The sequence below is a fragment of the Hemitrygon akajei genome, chromosome 4 (genome assembly GCF_048418815.1).
Source record: "Hemitrygon akajei chromosome 4, sHemAka1.3, whole genome shotgun sequence".
Lineage (NCBI taxonomy): Eukaryota > Metazoa > Chordata > Chondrichthyes > Myliobatiformes > Dasyatidae > Hemitrygon > Hemitrygon akajei.
In genome coordinates this window covers 41,298,023-41,325,083 of record NC_133127.1, presented here as the reverse complement: position 1 = coordinate 41,325,083, position 27,061 = coordinate 41,298,023, and the positions used below count along the sequence as shown (strand labels likewise).

Genomic DNA, 27,061 nt, shown 5'->3' with positions numbered 1-27,061 from the left:
GGGGGGCAGTTGTTGTCTTTCATCAGCATCCATGGTCTTTCAGGATTTAATGGCTATCTAGAGTAGACAAATATCAGAGTTGTATTGTGCATGCATACTTTGATAATAAAATGAACCTTTGGATCCTATCCTTAAAGTTCACTATTGTCCATTTCAAACATTTCAAACAAGAATGTCCAAGTTCATGCATTCCCTTTCTAAGTCAAGCTCAGAGCATCCCCACCAGATCCAAATAATTAAAATCAATGCCCTATCACTGAACACTGGGATGAAATAAAGTGATCAATATGCACTAATTGGCTGCAAGGGGAACTCTAGACTCTCCCTTCAATAGTATAGTTTATACAGTTTGCAACGTAAAATTAATTTGACAATAAAAGAGCAAGTAACCTCATCCAATTAATACAGTAGGATTGCCGTAGATTGGCTGGCTGTCTTTCTTCCTCCCAGCCTGGCTGGGCAGATTGTGAGCATTGGAAAAATACTGTAGAACAGTGTCACTGCAAATACTAAACATTCATTTCTGAACAGCTGAATAAACTAATAGCAGGGCTGCATTCTGTATATTGGCAACGGCAAGGCAGCAGAGCTACGTGATGTAATATGATATTGCAAGGCATGGTTGAGAGAGCCGTGGTCGAGCCAGTATCGTGGGCATTTTGATCTAGTGAGTGTTCAGCACAAATGTTGGATGGTTTTATTTGTGGTTTTCGACAGGAAGAGAAGCCCTGGGCAGACTGCTTGAAGATTGACGAGTCAGGATATGCACCAAAATAAGATTCGGATGCCTGTTGCTCTTCAGTCTATCAGAGCCCATCTATCATTGATTTCAGTGTATCCATTTCATGTACCTGTCCAAGGGTCAGTCTGCATTTTGCTCTGTGCTATTTGGCACATTCATTCTGCTATTGCCTCATTATAGTATGGGAATGCTTGAGGTCACACCGACATGTGGTGTAGCAATGATAAGTCCGGCTTAACAACAGGCTGCCTCAGTCAGCTATGCTTAATGGAACGATGACAGACTGCTTGACTTCCAGCCCGAAGTCGATGAGAGCTTGAAAGTTAGAGCTCAGTGGCACTTCATCTCCTGCACTTCCGTTGGACTAGATATACCATGAGCAGCAGGAAGCACTCGTGCACAGGCAGTTGCAGTCATGCAGAGTGAAGTCTTAGTTATCAGAGCCCAAGAGGTGGCCATGAAGCAGTTATTCTTCAAAAGCCTCCTTAATTTCCCCTGGAGTCAGAGCCTAGTGTGGCCTGTCCCTCACTGTTTGCCAGGGTCCTCCATGCCAGGTAAGGATCCCAGTGAGGATCCTAACGCACGATTACAACAGGATGTCCTCTTGAAAAAGGTAGACACAAGAGATTGCAGATGCTGGAATCTGGAGCAAAAACCAAACTACCAGTGTGTCAGGCAGCATTTGTAGAAGAAAATGGAATCAATTCACCTTCCTTTTCTATCTGATTCTACCCTCTGCAGCCCATCATCACCTTCCACCTTCTCTTACTACTTCCACTCTTCCTTCAGCCATATGCCTATCACCCCTCCTCACCTGGATCCACCCATCTGCTTAGTGCCTGCCTGCTCTTGCTCCAGCACCACTCACTGCTTTATGCTGGCTATCTCCCCTAAATCTCTCTTCAGACAAGATGAAGGATTTCGACCCAACACGTCCATTCCCTCCACAGCTGTTGTATGCCCCATGGAGTTCCTCAAGCATTTTGTTACTTGCTCCATTTTATTGAAAGTCTAGCCCTGGAAAGAATGGTTAGTCACTTTATAAAATGCCACATTCATCTTTAAGGATCACTGCTCAGAGCGAATAGTTGGGCCTTAAAGGGTTTCATAAGACTAATGATTGGGTGAATGGGTTCAAATATGAGGCTTGGCTGCACAGACTTTAGATGGGGAAGCAGTGTATTAAATCACGAGGCCAAAGGTGAATGCATTGTTTTATTTTACCCAGGGAGAAATTTAATAGAAACTTGCAGGGCAACTTTTTCACCCAGAGAGTGATCTGCATATGGAATGAGGAGCATGAAGAAGTAGTGGAGTGAGCGTATTAACAACATCTAAAAGATATCTGAAGAAGTACATTTATAGGAAAGGTTTAAAGTGATGCATGCAAATGGGATGAGCTTAGTTGAATCTTCGTCGACATGGACAAATATATCGTCATTGAATGAAAACCAGAGTCAGGTTTATTATAGAACAGTACAGTAGCACTTTTAGTGCCCTTTGGCCCACAATGCGGTGCTGACCCATATAAAATGACTCCACAATCAATCTACTCCTTCCTTCCTGCACAGTCCAGAACCCAAGATCTTTCTTACGTTCATGTGCCAGTCTAAATGTCTCTATTGGATTGGCCTCTCTCACTGCTATTATTTATTATCACTAACTTACCGTAAATGTCTTGAAATGTGTTCTTTTGGGGCAGCAATACAGTGCAAAGACAAACATTACTATAAATTACAAAGTATGTATATAGTGCAAAAAGGAATAAAGAGAGAGTGCCCCACCCTTCCTACCCATGCTCTACTGGCCCACTTTCCAAAAAACTCCAGCTTTTTTCAGACAGCAGGAAAGTGTGTTATCAAAAATGAGATGGAAAATATGCTGCTGTGTATAAATAAAATTGATGCTTAAGCAACTTTGACAGAGCGATTATGTCTCAACACTTTACGCTGGCATGCTAACATATCGTTTGAATAAATAATGTCTTCTCCATTTCTCACTACCAGCATCATATTTTGCAAACTCTAGCAACACAATAATATCATCGGTAGCTGGGATACCAGAATGATGCAGCTATTAGAACTGCTGCTCTGGGATCCTGGTTCAGTCCTGCCCTCAGACACAGTCTGTACAGTTTTCAGATTCCCTTGCTGCAGGTTTTCTCCGGGTCCCTCAGTCTGTTCCGAAATCCCAAAGACATAGTAGGTTCATTGCATGTGGTAATTTGCTGAGGTATATAGCTGAGTTACAGAATCAAGGGAGAATTGATGGTAATGTGGAGAAAACAAGTTACAGGGAAATTTAGTGGAGATATTGCTCTTTGGGAATATATAGACTTGGTGGGCTGAAATGATCTACCTCTAAGTGAAGACATACAGCAGATGTTTCAAGTCTAGAACCTTGCACCAGACATAAAGTATTGACCATGTCTCTTCCACAGACACTGCCTGAGTTTTTCCAGCATTTTCTTTTATTTTAACTTTTAGATCTTCAGTGTTTCGCATTTCATTTTCATGGGTTCCTTCTCTGCTATAAGGAAAGATGAAGTAAACAGAAGTTGATTTGTCTGAAGGAATCGTGGTTAACAATCAGGAATCTGGGACTGGTATACTTGAAAGGGTAAATGTTTTACAGCTCCACACAGCAGCTGGCTGAAGTACAGAGAGTGTAATCTTGCAGCGCCTTGCTCGTATTGCAGTGATGCAAGTTGTCGACGTAGATTCAGTGGCCACTTTTTTAGGTCTACCTGTACATCTGCTTGTTAATGCAGATATCTAATCAGCCAATCACGTGGCAGCAACTCAATGCATAAAGGCATGCAGACATGGTCAAGAGGTTCAGTTGTTCAGACCAGACATCGGAATGGGGAGGAACTTTCATCCAAGTGCAACACACACAAAATGCTGGAGAAACTTAGCGGGTCAGACAGCATCTATGGAAGTGAATAAACAGTTGACATTTCAGGCTGAGATCCTTCTTCAGGTCAGGAAAGGAAGGTGGGTTGAGGAGGAGGAGGACAAGCTAGAAGGTGCTTCACGTCCTCCAGATGTGAAGCCACGTGGGTGGGGGAGGAGAGAGGACGTAAGGAGCTGGAAGGTGATATGTGGAAGAAGTAAAAGGCTAGTGAAGAAGGAATCTGATTGGAGAGTGGACTATAGAAGAAAAGGAAGGAGGAGGGGCACCGGGGGAGGTGATAAGCAGGTGAGGAGAGATGGGGGTGGGGGGTGGGGTTGCAGAGTGAGAAGTTGAAGGGGGAGGGGAAGAAAATGGCCAGAAGTCGATGAAATTGATGTTCATGCTACCAGATTGGCAGAATATGAGGTGATGCTCCTTCAAGCTGAGAGTAACCTCATCTTTTTGCAGATGGTGGTGCTCGACAAAGCAGTCTCCAATCTGCACCGGTCTCACCAATGTAGAGGAGGCTGCATCAGGAGCACCAGATACAGTAGGCGACCCCAACGGATTCACAAGTGAAGTATTGCCTCACTTGGAAGGACTGTTTGGAGCCCTGAATGAAGGTGAGGAAGGAGGTGAATGGGCAGGTGTAGCATTTCTGCTGTTTGCAGGGGTAATTGGCGGGGGGAATTTAGTGAGGAGGTATGAATGGACTAGGGAATTACTGAGAGATTGTAAATTGTGTTTAGTGGTAGAGTCCATTTTATTGTGATCAAAGCGACTTTAACCATGGAATGATTGTTGCTGCCAGGCAGGGTGATTTGGTTATTTCAGAAATTGACGATCACCTGGGATTTTTGTGCGTAACAGTCTCTAGAGATTATAGAGAGTGGTATGACAAACAATAGACGTTCAGTGAGCGGCAGTTCTGCTGGCAAAAACGCTTTTCTCAGAGAACAGAGGAAAATGGCCAGACTAGTTCAAGCTGACAGGAAGGCAACAGTAACTCAGATAATCATACATTGTAACAGTGGTGTGCAGAAGGGCATCTCTGAATGCACAATAAGTAGAATCTTGAAGTGGATGGGCTACAGCAGCAGAAGACCATGAATATACACTCAGTGACCACTTTATTAGTTACTGGAGGTACCTAATAATGTGGCCACTAGGTGTAGAATTGGCAGCAGTGACAGGTATTCAACCCTTCAAGCCAAATTCATCATTTAACAAGGATTTTGCTGACTTTTCCCTTCATTATATTTTTCCACTCATTACTCATACACATTTTAATTCTATCATGGAATAAAAATTTGCCCATCTCCATCGTGTCCGTTTTCAATGACTCCACAGCTTGTTCGGGTAGAGACATCCAATGGTTCAGCACTCTTAGAGAGAAGAAATACTTCCTTATCTCTATCATTAATTGATAATTTCATATTCTAAAACCATGTCTCCCTGGTTATTATTCTTAGTATCCACCTGTTAAACCCCTGAAAATATTACAAATTTAAAAAGATTGCCTCTTATTGGATGAGGTGATGTGGAGAAGATATTTCCATCAGCAAGTGAGGCTGATGGCACAGCCTCAGAATAAAGGGATGGCCCTTTCAATCACAAACAAGACAAAATCTGCAGGTGCTGGAAATCCAAGCAACACACAGAAAATGCTGGAAGAACTCAGAAGGCCAGGCAGTATCTATGGAAAAGAGTACAGTCGACGTTTCAGGCCAGTATCTTTATCCTAAGATAGAAATATCTCATACTAGAGTCCATTCTTCCAAGGTGAGGAGAGAAAGTTCAAAGGGGATGTGTAGGGCAAATTTTTTTTTACAATGAGATTGGTGAGTGCTGGGGGCAGATGCAATAGACATTTATGAAGCTTTCAGATTAGCACAAGAATATGCAGAGAATAGAAGGATATGGACACTGTAAGTGGAAAGGATTGGTTTGTTTAGTCGTTGAATTACTCATTTAAGTAACTTGGCTCAACATTATGGGCTAAATGGCCTGTTCCTGTGCTGTTCAGTTCTATGCTCTATAAAGTGATTGGTCACAATGGAGCGTCTGTAAAAATTCTTTTGATCTGTACTCTATTAAGAACCCTCACTGTGAATTAGACATTTTGCAGCCTACTCTAGTCTATTACCAGGGTGACGGCAGGGATTGCAATGGTGATAATGAATCACAAAGATGCCATCATGTTAACAATGCAAGGGCAGCATAGGTTCCAAGACAGCTGTTTGTTAATTTAGCTGGAAAAAAATTGAGAACAGTCTGCATGCGTAAATATCCTCAGACACAGCCCACAGCCTCCTACTCTCATCCTCTGTGTCCTCATGATTACCTGGTCAGATTCTGTTTTAACTACATCAACAAGTTTTGTAACCGAGTCCCCAATAGTGGGTGTATCTCAAATAGCAAAGAGCCAACACACCGGACCATTATCAAGGATGAATACTGTGCCATCCCACACACACACTTTGGATAGTCTGATTACCTGGCTGTACTACTCCTGGCATATAGGCAGAGACTAAAGACTGTAGCAACCAGGAGTGAGGACGAACCAAGAACATATGGTCAAGAATGGGTGCCTTCGAGAACATCCTGGGCAAATTTGAACCAAAATCCGTGAGTGAACCATGAGCTTCATAGCGTGCTGATGGCTTGATCTGTGTCATTCAAGACCTATGATCCAAAACTAAAGTCCAGGTATGTCTTGTGGAAGGCTATTTTAGGAGTGAAAGAACAAAACTACACTTGCACAAATCTCTGCAGCATCTGGTGACCCTGTGATATCTGTCTCAGAGACCAACACCAGGACATCTTTCAAGAGGGTGAAAGGCATTGGGTCCTGATAGTGTCACTGGCAGGACACTGAAAATCTGTGCCAATCAACTGGCAGGAATGTTCAAGGATATCCTTAATCTGTCACTGCTGCAGTCAGAAGTTCCCACCTGCTTCAAAAGGGTGACAATCATGCTCGTGCCCAAGAAGAGCAGGGTGAGCTGCTTAAATGACAGTGCCAGTTCCACTCACATCTACAGTGATGAAGAACTTTGAGAGGTTGGTTATGGCCAGAACCAACTCCTGCCTAGGCAATGATCTGATGCAATTTGTCTATTGGCACAATAGGTCTACAGTGGATGCAATCTCACTGGCACTTCTCTTAGCTTTGGATCACCTTGACAATAACAATACCTGCTTGAGGCTGTGGTTTTTGATTACATCTCAGCGTACAACACAATCACACCCTCAGTTCTAATCAACAGTATTGACTGTATGCGTCATAGCCTGGTACAGAAGCACCAATGCCCTTAAACTGAATATCCTACTAAATGTATTGGAATCAGCCCAGTCCATCACAGGTAAAGCCCTCCCATCATTGAACACACCCACATAGAGCGATGTCGCAGGGCAGCAGTGTCCATCATCAGGTACCCCCGCCACCCAGGTCATTCTCTTCTTGCTGCTGCCATTGTAAAGAACGTACAGGACTTACTCCACCATGTTCAGGAACAGTTATTACCCCTCAACCATCAGGCTCTTGAACCAAATGGGATAGCATCAATGAACTTTACTTGCCCCATCTGTGAACTGTTTCCACAAACAATTAACTGACTTTCAAAGACTCGTCATCTCATGTTCTCGATATTTATTGTTTACTTGCTTATCTAATTATCTGTCTATTTATTATTTCTTTATTTTATTTCCTTTTGTATTTTCACAGTTTGTTAGCATTTGCACATTGGTTGCCTGCCCTTTTGGTGCAGTGTTTCAGTGATTCTATTTTGGTTATTGGATTTGATGAGCACGTCAGCAAGAACATGAATCTCAGGGTTGTGTATGGTGGTATATTCATATATACTTCGATAATAAATTTACGTTGAACTTTGAAGTTCCAAAAGCTGGGCCTCTGTACCTCCCTCTGCAAATGGATCCTTGACCCTCACAGGGAGACGAGTCTGCGTCGATCGGAAATAACAACTCCTCTTTGCTCACAATCAACACTGGTGCAATTCAAGGATGTATGCGTGGCTCATTGCTCTAACCTCACTACACTCATGACACTATAGCTAGGTACAGCTCAAATATCATCTATAACTTTGCCAATGACACGACGATTGTTGGCAGAACTTCAGATGAAGACAAGGAGGCATACAGGAGCGAGATATATCAGCTTTTTGAATAGTGTGCAACAACTTTGCATGCAATGTCAGTAAGACCAAGGAATTGATGGTGGACTTCAGGAAGGGAACAAACACTAGTCCTCTTTGAGGGATCAACCGTGGAAAGTGTGAGCAGTTTCAAGTTCCTGGGTGTCAGCATCTCTGAAGGTTTATCCTGGGCGCAACGTAGTGATAAAATTACAAAGAAGGCACACCAGTGGCTATACTTCATTAGTAACTTGAGGAGATTTGGTATGTCACCAAAGACTTACTCACAAATTTCTACAGATGTACCATGAGAATGTTCTTGTTGTATCATCCTCTGGTATGGTGGGCCACTGCACAGGATTAGAAAAAACTGCAGAAAGTTATTGACACAGCCAGCTCCATCATGGGCTCTAGCCTCCCCAGCATCCAGGACACCTTCAAAAAGTGATGCATCAAAAAAGTGGTGTCCATCATTAAGGACTCCATCAGCCAGGACATGCCCTCTTCTCATTGCTACCATCATGGAGGAGGTACATGAGCCTGAAGACACAAACTTAACATTTCAGGAACAGCATCTTCCCCTCTGCTATCAGATTTTTGAATGGACAATGAACCCATTACCTCAATACTTCTCTTATTTTTTGCTTTCTTTTCACACTACTTATTTAATTTGATATGTATATATATTTCTTATTGTAAATTATAGGTATTTTTATTATTATGTATTGCAATGTACTGGTGCTGCAAAACATCAAATTTCATGATATATGCCGGTGATGTTATACTTGATTCTGAGATAAAGAGTCTAGTGACAGGGTGTCATGACAATCTTTTCCTCAAAGTCAACAAAATGGCTGGTAATTGACTTCAGGAATAAGGAGGGTGCACATGCTGTTGGCTACATCCATGATGCTGAGATTAAGATGGTTGAGAGTTTCAAGTTCCTAGGAGTCAATATCAGCAATAGCTTGTCCTGGCCCAACCCACATAGATGCAATGACCAAGAAACTGCACCACTGCCTCTACTTTCTCAGGAGGCTAAATAAATGTGCATGCTTTCTTTGACCCTCACCACCACCTCACAATGTAACATAGAATGCATCCTGTCCAATGCATCACAGCTTATTATGGCAACTGCTCTGTCCGTGACCACGTGAAACCGCAGATCACAGGTAAGCACATCATGGAAACCAGCCTTGCCTCCAGAGTCTATACTGCTCACTGCCAGCATTTCAAGGACCCACCCACTCAGACATTCTCTTTTCTTCCCCACTCCCATTGGGCAGAATTTTTAAAAAATCCTAGAAATACCATGCTCAAGGAGACTTTCTACTCACAGTTACATTATTGAACAGTTCCCTGGTACAATAAAATGGACTCTACTCTACCTGCTTATGATATCGCACCTTATTGTCTACCTGCACTTACTTTGTACCTGTAACTCTTCATTTTGCATTCTGTTATTGGTTTACATTGTACTATCTCAATGCACTGATGTAATGAGTGGATCTTTATGAAAAGTATGCAAAACAAGCTTTACACTGTAACCTGGCGCATGTGACAAAACTAAACCAATTTACCAATCCTTCTGCCGTTCTGGGCAATTTAAAGAGAAGTGTGCCTTTTTAGGGCCTTTTTCCCACCTCTAATAATCTTTAAAACATCAACCTTAAATAAGTTTTAAAACTGATGAGTTTTAATTGAGTTGTAAGTTTCATTTAAAGTTGACCATTTTTTTTTATTGCATTGAGGTTCTTTCAGTAAGGCATCTTTGTTCTTCCAATCAATTTGTTTGCAATTAAGGCCAAGGCATGGTTTGCTCATCTAATTAGTTTAATTAATTGTAGTGCATTGAACATGGAACACTGTACAGGCCTTTCAGCCATGGTGTTCTGCTGATCTTTTAACCTATTTAAAGACCAATCAAATTCTTCCCTCTCACATAGCCTTCCAATTTTCTTTCATCCATGTGCTTATTATATAAGAGACTCTTAAATATCCCTAATGCATCTGTCTCTACCACCAATCCCTGGCATCAAAGACAGTTGCGTGTTTGAATTATATTCATGAAGTAAACCTGAAATAAAAAGCCAATGTTAACAGTGGTGGCCATGAAGCTGCAAACAAGAGATTGTAGATGAAGAAGGTGGGGGAGGAGGTTGTGGGGAATGACCGTGAAGCTTTTTATTTTCTTAATCTATCATATTATTGTATTTCATATTTCCTTGCCACGTTGAGGGGCATTTCCACCAAATGAGTCATTGCTAGCTCTCAGAGCAATACCCCTCAAAACAATAAATTGTGTAGGTGGTTGAAGAATCAACTGTCTTAAAAGGGACATGAATGGTGTTATACAGATAAATAAGTAGAAAAGCAACTCCTTGAGGGACTGAGTGGATCAAACAGCAACTGTGATGGAAGAGGGAAAGTCGACATTTTGGGTTAAGACTCTGCATCAGATCTGAAATTTAAACATCGCTTTGCCTCCACAGATGCTGCTCGACCTAGTGAGTTCCTCCAGCAGTTTTTTTTTCCTTCGCTTCGGATTCCAGCATTTGATTTCTTGTGTATGCAATTATACATTTTTTGGTTGAATTTCCAGTGTCTCAATGAGAACTGAAACAGCTGTTAGTTGAGGTGCTATCATATTTTGTCACCTTGTCCTCAGAGTGAAATCTGTTGCTGTTTCCAGTCATAACCATTACTGTCTTCATGATAGATGATCTAGCAGTCTAATATAAAGAGAAAGTTTTCTGTTAAACAAATCATCTTAATGAGCAGCAGGAGTGCACGCTTCCCGCATTGTTGACATGGCTTATAAAGTGTTGTGTTACAAATAGATCATTTTACCTGGTGTTGCAATGATAGAGCTGAACAGTAGGCACAGTATTTTGTCGAGGAGTGTGGAAATTGCATATTATATCTCAATGGAAGAATCTGAGCCAGGAGTTAAAAAGAGCATGGAACAGTATAGCACAGGAATAAGTCCTTTGGCCTGCAATGTTGTGAAAAACTAATTAAACTAGTAATTAAATGTCGCACTAAACTAATCCCTTCTGTCTACTCAATGTCCGTATCCCTCCGTCTCTGGAGGCACAAGAGACTACAGATGCTGGAATCTGGAGTAAGACACAGTCCTACTGGAAGAACTCAGTGGGTTGAGCAGCATTTTTTAAACTACCCCCTCCTGTCTCCATCCACTCACTTCACACACGGGTTTCACCCTACACCCATCTGGTTCCAGCTGTTGTTCACCTTTCCTGTCGACTCTAATGGGTCTCATTCTAACCTCTTATTTAGCCTAATCCAGCTCTGGTAGTGATTTGTGTTCCTGTTTATCTCCCTCCAGCAGCTGTCTCCCTGCTTCACACTCTCCACCCCCCACCTTGCTCCATCTGTTGTTTTTTATACCTTTTCCTCCCCCCTCTCTCTTTCTCTCTCCATCTCCATATATCACTCAGGCAGGAGATTCTGCAGGTGCTGTAAATCTTGAGCAACATACACAGATACTGCAGGATTTCAGCAGATCAGGCAGCATCTATGGAGGGAAATAAACTGTTGATGATTTGGGCTGAGACCGTTCATTGGGACGTTATCAGTCTCGGCCGGAAACACTATGCTAAGTTCCTGCTGCCACAGTCTCTTAACTCCACCCCTACTCTTCCCCTACCTGGCATTACCTGTCTGTTTTACGCTCCTCCTCAGTCCACCAATCACCTTAGAATCCTTTCTTGCCTCTCCCATATGCCTCTCTCTGCTGGTCATTTCACCTATCCATTCTCAGTCCCGATGCAGGGTTTCGACCAGAAACATCCACAATTTCTTTCCTCCCACTGACACTGAATTCTTCAAGTTTTGCTCCCTCCGTTTGTTCTTTCATTAGCCTATCTAAGAGCCACATTAATGCCTCTATCATATTGCCTTCACCACCATTTCAGGCAGCACATTCCAAGCACCCATGAATCTTTGTGTAAAAAAATTTGCCCTGCACATATCCTTTGAGTTTACCTGCTCTCACCTTAAATGCATGTATGTATTAGACATTCCAGTTCTAGGAAAAAGATACTTGTTATCTATCTATGCCTCTCCTAATCCTACAGACACCTATCAGGTCTCCACTCAGCCTCTACGAAGCTCTCCTCATAGCTCATATCCTATAATCCGAACAATGTCCTGGTAAACTTCCTCTGCATTCTTTCCAGAATCTCCCCATCCTTCCAGTGATGGGTTGCCCAGAACTGAGATGTTAATAGACTGGATTGCATTAATGGCTAGAGTGTGTGTCCATAGAGAGTTGCTGTCTGTCTATGGTGAAAAGTCAGCAGGTCCTTGCCTTCTATTGTGCCCACTGCAACTTGAGTTGAAGACAGGCGTGGACTCGAGATGTGCGCAGGGTCTGAGCCAAGCACAATCCAACTGACTTCATCGTGCAATTTAATGGTTAAAGTTACTTACCTGGCCATAATCCCTGTTGTAACATCTTGCTTTGTAAAATTTAAAATGACAATATGTTGCCATGATTCAAGGACCCAAGTTCTAGGGGAAGGTTGGGAAGACTGTGACTTTATTTCATGGAGTGCAGAACACTGAAGGATGACCTTAGAGAGTTGTACACAATCATGAGGGGCATAGATAGTCTTCTTCCCCAGGGAAAGGGAACTCAAAAGGCATAGATGAGAGGTGAAATATTTAATGGGACCTGAAGGGCATCAGAATCAGGTTTATTGTCACTGATATGTGACTCAATTGCCACTAGAGCAGTCTGGAGGTCATTTAGAGATGAGTAACAAATACTGGCATTATGACTTACAACTTTATCATGAAGTAAAAGAAGTTAATTTATGTCTATAGTTCCCAGGAAGGCCATGTACCACATAAATGCCTTTGCAAAAGTCATTTTCAGTTGAGCAAGATGGTGTGAGTTATCTCAAGTTCAACAGCAGGACTGTTAGCTGTTTGTAACCAGCCAGTTTATTAAGGCCTGCTATGCTTCATGAATCCTTTTACATAGCAAGTTGACTGTGATCCTGTTGTCATGGAACAATGCTACAAATATTTGAGGTTTAGCCTGAGTAGGGAGCAAATGATGTTTATAGCTTGACCTTTCACAACTGCTGAACAATGGCAGTTTGCTCACACTGATCTTTGCAATGCCTGGGGGTAAATTTTACACTGGCACAGGTTCCAGGCAAAGTCTCCAGATTGTAAGCACAATGCTGGGCTGTAAGCAAAGTCAGTTAGTTGTGTTCAGTAATGTAATTTGACACTTTTACATTTGACTTATACTCACAAGTATTTATTTTTTTGAGCAGAACACACCGTGAGTGGACAGTCACAGGCACGCTGTCTAAACTGACCTCACCTTTGCCATTCTAGAGGGGGAAAGAGCCAGCAGGTAAGAGCTACGGTTTGAAACTCCGAAAGCTATTAGAAGTGCTTTGGCAATTTAATATGTTAAATTCTCTCATTCTTGCCTTGAGGCATGGATATGATTGTTGCATTGCTATACCTGAATCTGTTATTTTGTAAACTGGAGAGTTGTGGACACAGCTCAGCACATCATGAAAACCAACTTCGCTGCCATAGACTTTAGACTTCTTGCTGCCTCTATAAAGTAGCCAGCATAATCAAGGACCTCAGCCACACTAGAAATTCTCATTTCACTTCCCTCCTATTGGGCAGAAGATAAAAAGCCTGAAGGCACATGCCATTAGGTGCAAGGACATCTTCTGTCCTACTGTTATAAGATTGCATGTTCTCCTTTTTGTACATTAAGAGGGATTCTTGGTGTCATAATCTAACTCATCATTACCTTGCACCTTCTTGTCTGCCTGCTCTTTTTATCTGTGAAATATTTTATTCTGGAAGAAAAGCCTGACAGTCTATCTCCATATCTTGTCATGAAAACCCCAAGGACAACTTCACTACGCATAGGGTCGCTGTGAATCGGCAACAACTCGATGACACTCAACAACAACACTTTATTCTGCTTTCTGTTTTTGGTTTTCCCTATACAAACTCAGTGTACTGATATGATGAAATGATCTGCATGGATGCCATGCAGAAGTTTTTTTTCACCCTGTATTGCGGTACATGTGACAATAATAAACCAATTTAATATATTAATTTATTAAAGGTCTGTAATGTAAAATATTCCAAGGTATGGCATAGGAGCAATGATCAAGCAAGCCACTTGTTTGCATAGGATCCCAACGCCTAGTTAAAGAGTTAGGGCTCTAAGTTCAGCTTAAACCTGATGTTTTCACTGTACAAGTGCCCAAGGGGCTATGAAGTGATGTCCATGGCACATTTGTGGGCAAATTTCATTGAGTTAATGAAAGACCATTGGAAATAGAAGCCAGGGTATGTTTTGTGCTTGCTCTACCATTCAAAAAGGTCATGACATTGATTAGCTCAGTGCCACTACCTCGTGTTTACCGTGTGTCTCTTGATTCCCTGAATATCTACATAGCTTTTGAATATACTCAGCATTAAATTTTGTACAGCTCCTTTTGGTGGAGATGCCAAAGATTCACTACTCTCAGGGTAGTGAGATTTCTTCTCATCTCTAAGTCGTCTCATCGTGAATGCCTCATCTCTTGTTTTGTGATTGAGGCCTTTGTTTCTAGAAACCACAGAAAGGGGAAATATCAGCTCTGCTTCTATTAACCTGTCAGGCTCCCCATTACCCCGTAAGTGGGGAACACCCTTGAGGGAATATTTAATTGAGGTTTACAAAATTATGAGGAGTATAGGCAGGGTAAATGCAAGCAGAGATTTTCCACTGAGGTTGGCTGAAACTAAAACTAGAGGTCATGGGTAAAGAGTGAAAGGTGAAATGTTTAAGGGAACATGAGGGGGAACTTCTTCAGTCAGAGGGCAGTGAGAGTGTGGAACAAGCTGGTAGTGGAAGTGATGGATGCGGGTTCGATTTCGACACTTTGGGGAAATCTGGGATGGGGGGTTGTGAAAGGCTATGATCCAGGTGTAGATTAATAGGACCAGGCAGGATAGTAGTTCAGCATGGGCTAGATGGGCCAAAAGGCCTGTTTCTGTGTTGTAGCATTCTGTAGCTCTATAACATCAGCCAAAAAAAATAGAGGCGGTAGATGATGATGCCAATCAATGGGCAATACTGGTTTGATGTTGACTAGTGTTGGAGTTCAGTAGTCCTGCTGATATCTTCTTCACCTTTTGTTGCTGGAAGGGACTCATTCTGAATTTTCCCAAAGTTCCATTTCCCGTTGAGTTCATTTGGTATTGCAAAAATTCCACAAGAACTCGCTGCTTTTGGAGTCTGTTTCAAGCTGTGAAACAGCATGAATTGATGTGGCTGGACTTGGTGTGCACCTCAACACAAATCTTGGGTGTGTTAGTAGGCATAAACAGTTCAGAAAGCAGCCTACAAGAGAGACATCAGAATCATAATCAGCTTAAATATCACTGGGGTATGTCATGAAATTTGTTGTTTTGTAGCAACAATACATTACACTACATAATAAAAAACTAAATTACAATTACAGTATATATTTATATGCATATGTATATATAATTAAATTAAGTAGTGTAAAAGCAAAAAAAAAGAAGTATGTTTATGGGTTTATTGTCCGTTCAGAAATCTGATGGCAGAGGGGAAGAAACTGTTCATAAAATATTGAATGTGTGTCTTCAGGCTCCTATAGTTCCTCCTTGATTGTAGCAATGAGAAGAGTGCATGTTCGGGTTGATGGATTCCTTAATGACAGATACTACCTTTTTGAGGCATAACCTTTTGAAGGTGTCCTTGATGTTGGGGACGCTAGTGCTCATGATGGAACTGGCCGAGTTTACAACTTTCTGCTGCTTTTTCTGATGCTGTGCAGAGGCCCCTCCAAACAAAAACAGAAAATGCTGGAAAAGCTCAGGCAGGTTTGGCAGTGTTTATGGAACAGAAAGTGGAATGCTTCAGGGTGAAGACCTGTAATCAGAGAGAGCACTCACATTTTCTTTCTTTGCAGTTCTGATGAATAGTCTTCAGCCTGAAACATTAACTCTGCTTTGCTCTGTGCAGATGCTGCCTGCCCTGTTGAATGTTTCAGAAGCTCTGTATCAGGTCCACTGCTGTTGCCTTTAGTGCACTGAAGCAGCCTCAATGGGCACAGAGATGCATCATGCACAGAGTCAAACCCTTGCTGCCACAGGGCACCTGAACATTGGTTCTCATTGTGTCCTATACCTGTGCTAGTGCCCGAACACCATCCTTCCCCAGAGCTAGTCAAATGGCGGGGAGAGCAGCTGATCTGCTACCCGTGCACACCCACATACAGACTTAGACTTAGGAGCAGGAGCAGGTTACTTGGCCCCCTCAAGTCTACTCTACCGTCAATAATTGTAACCTTTGTTTAGCATTCCCATCAACTCCCAATAATCTCTCATTTCCTGCCTTATCAAAAATCCATCTACCTCTGCCCTAAAAGTATTCAAAGTATTCTGGACACCCCATTACAGGAAGAATGTGGAGACTTAGGAGAGAATGCAGAAGAGGTTTACCAGGAAGCTGCCTGGGTCTAGAGTGTAGCTCCACAAATCTCATGTCAACTGGATGAGATCGAACTCTTGTTGAGTTAGGACACATACATTCACTGCTGGGTTTGAAGAGTTCTTGTGTTTTGTCTGCTCATTTCTCAGTCCATTCCTCTTGTTAGTGATTCATATCACATGCATTTCCCCACATGATCTTTAACTGCACACAAGTGATCTGTGTTTGCTGGAACAACAGAAGAATTGTCATTTGCAAGGGCATCCACTGAGCCATGCAACACTGGAACATTTTGTTTCTTTCCAAACTTAGTCAAAACCTGGCTGTCACGGATTGCACTAAACCTGTTTTTCAAAGTGACCAAGCACAGGAAAATTAAAGGTGAATTTGCCCTTGTTACTGGCATTACAATTTCTTGGAAGTCTGGTTATTTTCATCCTCATTCCAGTGGTGGCATGGTATTGCAAGCGGTCAAGTCAATTCCTCAACTGACCAAGTGCAAAAAGTTGGACTGTTATGTTAACTGAGTACAAGAGTTAGGATGTCGTATCCTCCTTCCCCTTCTCTTATCAGATTCCTTCCTCTCCAGCCCTTATCTTTCTTATCCATCTGGTTTCACCTATCACCTGCTAGGTTTCCTCCTTCCCCTCCCCCTACATTTTAATTCAGGCATATCCTTCCTTTCCACTGAGTCTCAAAGAAGTGTCTCGGCCCGAAACGTTGACCGATTACTCTCTTCCTGACATGCTCAGTTCCTCCAGCATTTTGTATGTTGCTTTGGATTTCCAGCATCTGTGGACTTTCTCTTGTTTGTATATTGCCACTGTACCAGATTCCGGTGAGAGCACATTCGTAGTAGTGTTTACAGTTCAAAGTTCAAAGTAAATTTATTATCAAATTATGTACATGTTACATATACCACCTTGAAATTCAGTCAATATCTGGCTTTTACAGGGAAAAAGAAATACAATAGAATTTTGTTAAATTAATTATACATAAACGACTGACAAACAATCAATGTGATAAGAACTCAAACTGTGCAAATAAAATTAATACTGAAACATGAGTTGTACAGAGTCCTTGAAGGCGGTAGGTTATAGAATCAATTCAGAGTAGTGTGAATGAAGTTATCCACCCTGTTTAGGAAACGGATGATTGACAGGTTATAACCCTTCTGGTGGTACGGGAGCGGAGGCTTCTGTACTTCCTGTCTGATGGTAGTAGCAAAGGAGAGGGCAGAGCTGGACGGTGGAGATAATTAATGATGGATGCTGCTTACTTGTGGCAGTGCCCAATGGCATGGAGGGCTTTCCGTGAGATGGACAGGACTGTATCCATCATTTTCTGTAGACATTTCCATTCGTGGGCATTGGGAATTCCGTATCAGACCATGATGCAACCTGTTAGGATGCTCTTCACTCTGTATCTATAGAATATTGTCAAAGTTTTGAAGATATGCCCAATCGATGCAAACTTCTAAGAAAGTAAGGGCACTGTTCTATTGTTATTGTGATGACAAAATTGTGCTGGTTCCAGTGCAGATCCTCTGATATGTTAATAACAAGGAATTTCAAGATTCTGACCCCCTCCATCTCCATTCCTCTAGTGAAGACTGGCTCCAGGATCTCTGGCCTTTTCCTCCTGTAATCGATAATCAGCTGTTTGCTTTTGCTGACATTGAGTTAGAGATTGTTGTTGTGGTACCATGCAAACAGATTTTCAATCACTCATATCTCTCATCTGCCGATTCGTTGGAAGTATAAAGTGAGGGGAGCGTGGTGCTAAGTGCACACCACTGTGGTGTACGTGTGCCGACAGTTTGCTGATGCAGTTTTGGTCACCTAATCAAAAGGAGGATGCCAGTTAACTGAAAAGGATGCACAAAGGATTCACAAGAATGTTACTGTACTGGAGGGCTTAAGGAGATGCTGGATCGGTTGGGTCTTCTTTCCCTGGACTGTCAGAGTTTGAGGATTGACCGTATAGAAGTTCGTAAAATCAGGAGGGGAGTAGTTAAGATGAATATCAAAATCTTTCTCCCAGAGTGGAGGAATCTACAATTAGAGAGCATAGGTTTAAGTTGAGAAGGGAAAGGTGTGAAGTGGACCGAGGGGCAACATTTTCACTCATAGAATGGTGGTTTTATGGAACAAGCTGTCGGGGGATGTGGTTAAAGAAGGTGCAATAACAATATTTAAAAGATATTTGTCAGATACATTGGTATGAAATGTTTGGAGGGATATAGGCCAAACATGGGGAAAGTGGGTTAGCAGGCATAGGTGTGTTGGGCTGATTCTGTGCTCTTTAACTCTGGAACACTCTGATACTTGTCACAATACACATTTGAGAGATGCAGACATGGAAATCCTTTTTGGACAGTTTCAAAATTCCACTCTCCCAAGACTCCAGTCACAATTGGGAGTCAGTGTTTGGAATTTTACCTTGGTCTCTGTTCACTTGATATACCATTTGCCCTTCGGTTTTTGTATGCTCTGTGGAGCACTGGATAGTTTACAGCCCTTAATTCCCATTTCAAGTGATACTTAAGTAGATAATTATTATTTAAAGTATCATAGAATTTGTAAATATAATTTGGTCTCTCCTTATTGTGATCAGTTGCTACAACCTGCCAATATTTTGAGTTGATTGCAAAATGGTGGTAGTGTGGCCCATAACAGTTAGTGCTGTTGCCTTAGAGCTTCGAAGCCCCAGGTTTGATCCTAACTCCCAGTGTTGTTTGTGTGGAACTTGCACATTCCCCTCTGATCACATCAGTTCTTCTGGATCCTCTTGATTCTTCCCGCACCCCAAAGAACTGCTTGTCAGTTAATAGACCTCTGTATCTATGGTGCGGTTAGATGTTAGGACAGTCAGATGAGAATTGATGGGCATATGAAAGAGAATGGGTTACAGAAAATAAGTGGGAGAATGACACTGATGGGGTTGCTCTGAGAACTGCTATGGACTTTGATGGCTTCAGGTAAATAAGCACAATACAATATAACTTTTTTTTGGTGGCATGTCTTCAGATGCTAAGGCCCTGAGTTCTACAATTATTTCCTCAAAGTTTCTGTCTTTCTCTTCACCCTGAAGTTGTTGTGGTTCCTATATCATTTGCATATGTTCTGTGCTATCACTTACTGCATTTGGTCATCTAGGCTAATATGTTCTGGTGTGACTTGTGTAAAACTTTGATTAATAACCCGTGGTGAAACAACATGGCTTGACATTACATTGAAGATACTAAATAAATCGACTTGCTGTTGAATCTAAGCAATATTGATGAGTCATCAAATAAAATTGTAATTTTATCTGAAGTGTGGCAAAGTATTAAGTTTGTGGTGAAAGTTCAATATGAACAGATTGGTTCTGCAATGAATTTGTGACCACTGAAGACTGAATTAATCTGAGTGCCATCATTTTACTAACAGTTCATTCCTGTCAGAGGAGTAACTCTTCTCTATAATAGGTGGAATTTGGAAAATGATGACTTCTTGTTAAAAGCTTCTGTGGCCTGACATACATATGTTATTACTTTGAGCAAATGCAATCTATTTATTTCTATGGGTATACAGCACATTTCTGCATTACAGAAGTGTTAAATTCCTAGGAATCTGCCCGTGTCATGGTCTTTCTTAACTCAACCCCTTGACAAAATGTTGTCAAAATTTGTTATTTCTTTTGACTTGTATTTATTTCATTATTTTTTTTATAAATAATGGTGTTAATGGTGGTGTTTTATAAATTCCAAAAGAGTGAATTTCATTTACCTGACCTATCATAATGAGTGGGTACAGTGTAGCTAAATCACCATCAAAGACACTGGAACTCAGATGATCAGGCAGCATCTATGGAGGAAAATGGACCGTCAGTGTTTCAGATAAAGGCTCTTCTTCTGGACTGGAAGGCGAGGGAGAGGCAGTCAGTATACAAAAGTACAAGGAAGTTGTGGAGCAAATGTGGACTGGCGGCAGGTAGATTCAGGTGAAGGGAGTGGTAATTGAATGCATTATTTCTTTTTCATCATTTATGTTTTCAGACATAATTCTTAGAATGAGGCCATTGCTAATTGCTTCTCAGACCCATTATCTGCTTTATTCTAGTGGCTTTTAATATAATGTCAGAGAGAAATTGCATTAGCGGCCACTTAATTGGGAGACAAAGTTCCTAGCTAGAAGTGGATTAAAGACCTGTGCTAGTTGGTGGAAGGGCAGTTTTTGAACACTTTGGAGAGAAAAAGCTACTACCTTCATCTGGAAGTGAGTTAAGTATATGCCAGTCCAGCTGAGGGCCAGAATATCTTTCCTTGAAAGACACTCGGGTTTTATGACAATTAGACACTTTAATTGGTATTAGTTTTATTTAATAAATAAATTTAGTAAATCTATTTAATAAATGACATACAATTATCAAAGTGCCAAAGAGTGGATTTGAATATTTATGACAAGGGTCCGAATGGGTTGTGTTGGTAGAGAGAAATTTGACTGTGATCAGTTAAGGCTCAGCTTTCCCTCCAACATGCAGCTCCATTGACTTGTAAGTGGCAAGCATCTTGAGGGTATTCATGTCCATGGAGTGCAAATCCACAGCTTCCTGAAACTAGCAACACAGGCGGATAGGGTAGTGAAAGGCATTTGGTATACTTGCATTCACAGGCAGAGGCATTGAGTATAGGAGCTGCCATGTCATGTTGCAGTTGTACAAAACGTTGGTTTGACCGCACTCAGTGTACATTTCTTATGGCCACACTTCAGGGAGGATGTGGTTGCAACAGAGGGAGTGCAAAAGGCATTCATCAGAATGTTTCTTGGAGTAGAGGGCTGTATTCACAAGGAAAGATCTGAAAGGCTGGGCTTTTTCTCACTGGAATTGTGACCTGATAGACATTTATAAAATTATCAGGCCCGTACACAGGATTGATAGAGTCATACAGCACAGAAATAAGCCCTTCAGCCAAAATGGTCCATGCCAACCAAGCTTCTCACCTAAGCTTGTCCCATTTGCCCGTGTCTGGCCCATATCCCTCTAAACCTTTTCTGTGCATGTATCTGTCTAAATTCCTTTTAAAAATTGCTACTGTTCCTCCCTTAAGTATAGCCCTGTCTGCTTGTTCCATATACTGTCCACTCTCACGGTGAAAAAGTTGGCCTTCATGTTCCAACTACATCTCCCTTCTCACCTTAAGCCTTTGCTCTAGGTCTTGATTCCGCAACGCTGGGGAAAAGGCTGTGAGTACTGACCATATCAGAACCACCCCTCCCCAGGGCAGGCAAGTCTAGAAATAGGGGGCATAGGTTTAAGGTGAGAGGGGAGAAATTTGAAGATCTGAGGGTAGGTTTTTCACACAGGAACAGTTACCAGAGCATGTGATGGAGCAAGTACACTTACAATGTGTTTGGACGGGTAGTTTGACAGGAATGGCAGAGGGCCAATGTGGGCAAATAGGATTAATGTAAGCAAGATCACAGGCAGCAGTGATGAGATGGGCCGAAAAGGCCTGTTTCTGCCCTATACATTTCAATGATTCTGTGAGTCTCAGAGTGGAAAGTGTTTACAAACGGTGGCCCAAATTATTGACAAATTGCTTCCTGGACCAGAACTCCACTTCACTGATCTTCAGTACCATAACCTGTTGAGTACATAGGTAAGGTTCTACGCGAAACCCAGTCACCTTCAGAAGAAACTGATGACAATGAGTTCCAGGCTTCCATTCACCAATGCAGAGGGCCGTGGGAAGGTTTTCTTTCCATGAAAAGACCCACTGTTAGTAGCCATTCAGAATGAGAGAACCACTATTTGTGTAATACTATCTTTTGAGCAGCTGTGTTTATCTTGCTCTGGGTCTATATGAAAAAAAGGAGTCTGTGTATTATCACACAGAAGCTAATGTTAAGTCCGATAGTATAATCAGATAATGCAGGTCTGTTTTAGGTGTTGCTTCCCAAGTTTGAGGCCCACTTAAAAGCACACCTCAGTAAGATAGGGATGCTGCCATACTTGCTGCCTTCCATACAGAATTTCCCTTTGCTCTAACTGTTTTCCCCTTTGATTATTATGCTCTGTGCCTTTTGTGCGGTTGCAAGCAACACCACATTAAATACAGCAGCAAAAGCAAAATACCGCAGGCGCTGGAATCCTGAAATAAAAAAAAAACAGAAAGTTCTGGAAGTTCTCAGCAGGGAGAGGAAAAATAAAAGTTAAATGTTTCAGATGGACGACATTTCGTCGGAGCTGGAAGAAGTTAGAGATCTGGATGCAGTACTGCCAGGATCTAAACCAGTTTCTCTTGGCTGTTAGATCAAGGGTCTGAGGTCTGAGGAAAGAGGGGAGCTCAGAGTGGTGACGAGGGAGATCTGAGGGTGAGAGTGGGAGCAGAATTTGTTGCCATTATGAAATATGTAGGAGCATTGGGCACTGAGGTCACCTGTTCTGATTTGTGTGACGGTTTCATTTTTCTTGAAGCTTCAGTTTAAATGTATTCCCTTTTCAAAGCCCTGTTAACTTGTCTTCTCCCTTTCCTATCACAGTCCTGAACCCTGCCCTTATCTGCCCAAATGTTCACAGACTAGGAAAACATTGCGAAACAAACATTTGCATTCCATTGGAGCAGAGGTTCCCAACCTGGGGCCCATGGATTCCTCGTATGTTAATGGTAGGGGCTATGTCATAAAAAGGGTTAGGAACTCCTGCATTAAAGAATGTCAATCATATCGTAACTACACTCATTATTGGTGTGATAAATGATGTGTATAAATATATAGAGCAAACACGAGGAAATCTGCAGATGCTGGAAATTCAAACAACACACACAAAATGCTGGTGTAACACAGCAGGCCAGGCAGCATCTATAGGGAGAAGCGCTGTCGACGTTTCGGGCCGAGATGCTTCGTCAGGACTAACCGAAAGGAAAGATAGTAAGAGATTTGAAAGTAGTGGGGGGAGGGGGAAATGCGAAATGATAGGAGAAGACCGGAGGGGGTGGGATGAAGCTAAGAGCTGGAGAACAGGCAAACAAGTTAGTTCTCTAACTTCCGTTAATGCCCCTCCTCCCCTTTTTACCCCATCCCTGACATATTTAGTTGTTTGCCTGTTCTCTATCTCCCTCTGGTGCTTCCCCCCTTTCTTTCTCCTGAGGCCTCTCGTCCCATGATCCTTTCCCTTCTCCAGCTCTGTATCACTTTTGCCAATCACCTTTCCAGCTCTTAGCTTCATCCCACGCCCTCTGGTCTTGTCCTATCATTTCACATTTCCCCCTCCCCCCACTACTTTCAAATCTCTTACTATCTTTCCTTTCAGTTAGTCCTGATGAAGGGTCTTGGCCCGAAACGTCGACAGCACTTCTCCCTATAGATGCTGCCTGGCCTGCTGTGTTCCACCAGCATTTTGTGTGTGTTGTTGTATAAATATATAACTCGTTTGCCCAAGACTTTTGCACAGTACTGTAGTAATTTTATGCATTGCACTATACTAATGCCATGAAAAAAAAACAAATTTGATGATATAAGTAAGCGATGTAATGTGTCTCTGTTGTGGACAGAGAGTGGGAAGGCGACAGGGAGAGGGGAATCATGGTTGGGGAAACGGGAAGGGAGAAGGAAAGGCTCAGGAAGCACCAGAGAGGCATTCTCTGGAATTATCAATAAATCAAGCGATCTTGTCCGATGTCTCAGGGCTGGGCGTGTCTGAACCTGCACCACACATCGCCCTGGTACTCCTTCTCTGCCACCTGTCCCACACCCCTCCCATGGTGCTCCACCCTCGCCATTCGCAACATCTTTTCCTCACACAAGATTTACAAACTCACTCTGCACTCCACATTAACAAATAATGTACTGTGCAAAAGTCTTAGGCATCCCAGCTATATAAATGTGCACAGTATGCACTGTATTATTTGAAGTTTCATTACAACCCTTATGCTTCTTCTCGAATCTCCATTTAAATTAATTGGACTTCCTTTTCTCTCTTAAATTTGTATTTCTAGCATTTTTGTAGTGTTTTTTTCCTTTATGTAAGTGCCACAAGTTAGTAAATAAAGAAATAGGAATAAAGGGTGAAGGCTAGTGTGGCGCGTGGCCAAATGGTTAAGGCGTTGGACTAGCGATTTGAAGGTCATGAGTTCGAACCCCAGCCAAGGCAACATCCACCCAGCTGAAAATGGGTACAGGCAAAATGCTGGGGTTAACCTTGTGATAGACTGGCGTCCTGTCTGGGGTAGGGGAGAGGTGGTCTTGTACTCTCAGTCGCTTCATGCCACGGAAACCAGCATAAGCATGGGCCTGATGAGCTTATAAGGCTCGGGATAGACTTTAACTTTTAATGCATGGCTGAAGATGTGGGGCATTAGAGAGGTCATTAGTATCTCTCCGGGGCAATGGTGTCCCGGACCAAGAAAGATTAGATGCACCTGAACTGGAGGGGGAACTAACAGCCTTGTATGGAGGTTTGCCAGAGCTTCTCAGGAGGGTTTAAACTAGTGAGGCAGAGGTTGAGAAGTTAGCAGTTAGAGAGGCTGCCTCATATGTAGAAAATAGAGCAGGGAACTCCAGTGGCCAGAGCAGACAGCAACAGGAAGGGAAACAGAGGGTTGGTGAGTTGAATTGCATAGACATTACTGCCAAGAGTCTCACAGGTAAACCTGTGTTGGAAGTGTGGATCAGCACATAGAATTATGATTTTTTTTTTTGCAATTACAGAAATGTGAAGGTGAAGGGCAGGACTGACAGCTGAGTTTTCTGGGGTATAGAATCATCAGGTCTGAGGGCAGAGGGTGCAAAAAGGAGATCACAAGACATAAGAGCAGAATAAGGCCACCTGGCCTATCGATTCTGTTCCACTATTTGATCAAGGCTGATATATATTTCCTCTCAACTTCATTCTCCTGCCACATTCCCATAACCTTTGACACCCTTGCTAATCAAGAACCTATCAACCTCCACTTTAAATATACCCAATGACTTTCTTCAAATCTGTCTGTGGCAATGAATTGCACAGATTTTCCACCCTATGGCTAAAGAAATTCCTCCTCATCTCTATTCTAGAGGGATATTGTTATGCTGTGTTCCTGGACTCTCCCTATGTGTCCATTCTATCTTGGCCTTTCAAGGTTTTGATAGGTTTCAATGAGATTTTTCTAAACTCCAGTAAGTACCGGCCCAGAGTCATCAAATGCTTTATATGTTAACCTTTTAATTTCTCTGGTCTCCAATACCAGCACATCTTTTTTTCAGATATGGGGTCCAAAGCTGTTCACAATACCCCAAATGCAGTCTGACCAATGCTTTATAAAACCTCAGTATCTGAATTAGCCGTGGGATTAGTGCAGACAGTTGTCATGGTTGGTGTGGATGAGGTGGACCAAAAGGACCTGTTTCCTCACTGTATAATCTTATGACTCTCTGTGACATTATGTCCTTGATTTAAATCAATCCAACAACGGTGAATGTGCTTTTAGATGCTGAGATCTGAGAAGGGTTCTTAAAATTTTGACTGGCATAGATAGGGTTAACAGTCAGAATCTTGTCCTTGAGCTAGAAGTGCCAACTGGAGGACATGCTATGAAGGTTCAAGGGGGGATGTTTAAAGGCGATGTGAGGGGCAATTTCTTTACGCAGAGAGTTGTAGGTGCCTGGAAAGCTTTACCAGGGACGCAGTTGAAGCAGGCAGTTTAGTGGAATTTAAGAAGCTTTTAGATAGGCACATGAAAATGAAATGAGTAGAGGGATATGATGAAACACAGGAGGAGGACAGTTAGTATAAATTGGCATTAAGATTGACACATTATAGGTTCTTTGGTCTGTCTAATGCTGTGCTGTTCTGTGTACTGTGAATTAATGATAATTGAAATAAGGAAAGGAATCCAGGCCCTCAGTGCAGGGATTGTAAATGAAAGCTGTCAGAGCCAGGAAAGGTGGATGACGTGGGAGGATTGGGTTACTGTAAGTTACTCAAAGGGTTCATAGGCTGAAGTTTGTACAGGTGCAGTTGATTTGAGAGTGGTTTGGGTTCATCATTTGTGGTTAGACCATACGTGATGATTGCAGGCTTTGTCCTCAGAACCCTCGCTGGGGCCGGGAGAGCACAGCACAGCTGCTACACGTGCTGCCTGCAATTCAGGTAGGTCCGGGTAGGGGCGGCGGCGGTGCATCTACAGAGAACAAGGGCGGACAACCGGCAACTGCTGAGTTTCACGTGGCGCCTCTGCGGCTGAGGGGTGTCACTGGAACACTTTGGCCACACACACACAGTCCAAAAGTAAGAAAAGTAAATTTGGCAAATTTGTAAATTTGTTTATTATTTTCGCTTAGGTACAGTCAAAAGCTTGTCTTACTCAGATTAATTCATTACAACAGTGCATTGAGATGGTATGAGGTAAAGTGGTAACAGAATGTAGAATAAAGTGTTATAGTCATAGAGGAAGTCCAGTACAGGCAGACAATAAGATGCAAGATGCATAACAAATTAGATTGTGAGGCCAAGTGTCCGTCGTACTGCAAAACCTTTCAATAGTGTTTTAACAGTGGGAGAGCAGCTGTTCTTAAGCATGGTTGTAAGTGCATTCAGACTTTTGCATCTCCTGCCCATTGGGAAGGGCAAGAATAAGGAAAATGTGGGGTAAGTAGACTCTTTGGTTATGCTTTTTGGTCTTCTTTTAAAGACAGAGCAAGAATAGATAGTGCAAAAGGAGTGCAAAATAGAGAGGCAATGTTCATGTGTTGGTTGAACATCAGAAATCTGATGGCAGCAGGAAAGAAG

At 42.2% G+C, this 27,061-nt stretch overlaps 1 protein-coding gene across 6 annotated transcripts in view; it reads left to right on the top strand.

Annotated features, from left to right (window-relative positions):
- The window catches only part of bmpr1ba (bone morphogenetic protein receptor, type IBa), a 544,116-nt gene that overhangs the window by 153,090 nt on the left and 363,965 nt on the right, over positions 1-27,061 (top strand). For all 6 annotated transcript variants that reach the window (XM_073042441.1, XM_073042436.1, XM_073042437.1 and 3 more), the window contains one exon: positions 13,104-13,186. The gene's annotated coding sequence lies outside the window, so the exon portion shown is untranslated. The remainder of the gene's footprint in view (positions 1-13,103; positions 13,187-27,061) is intronic.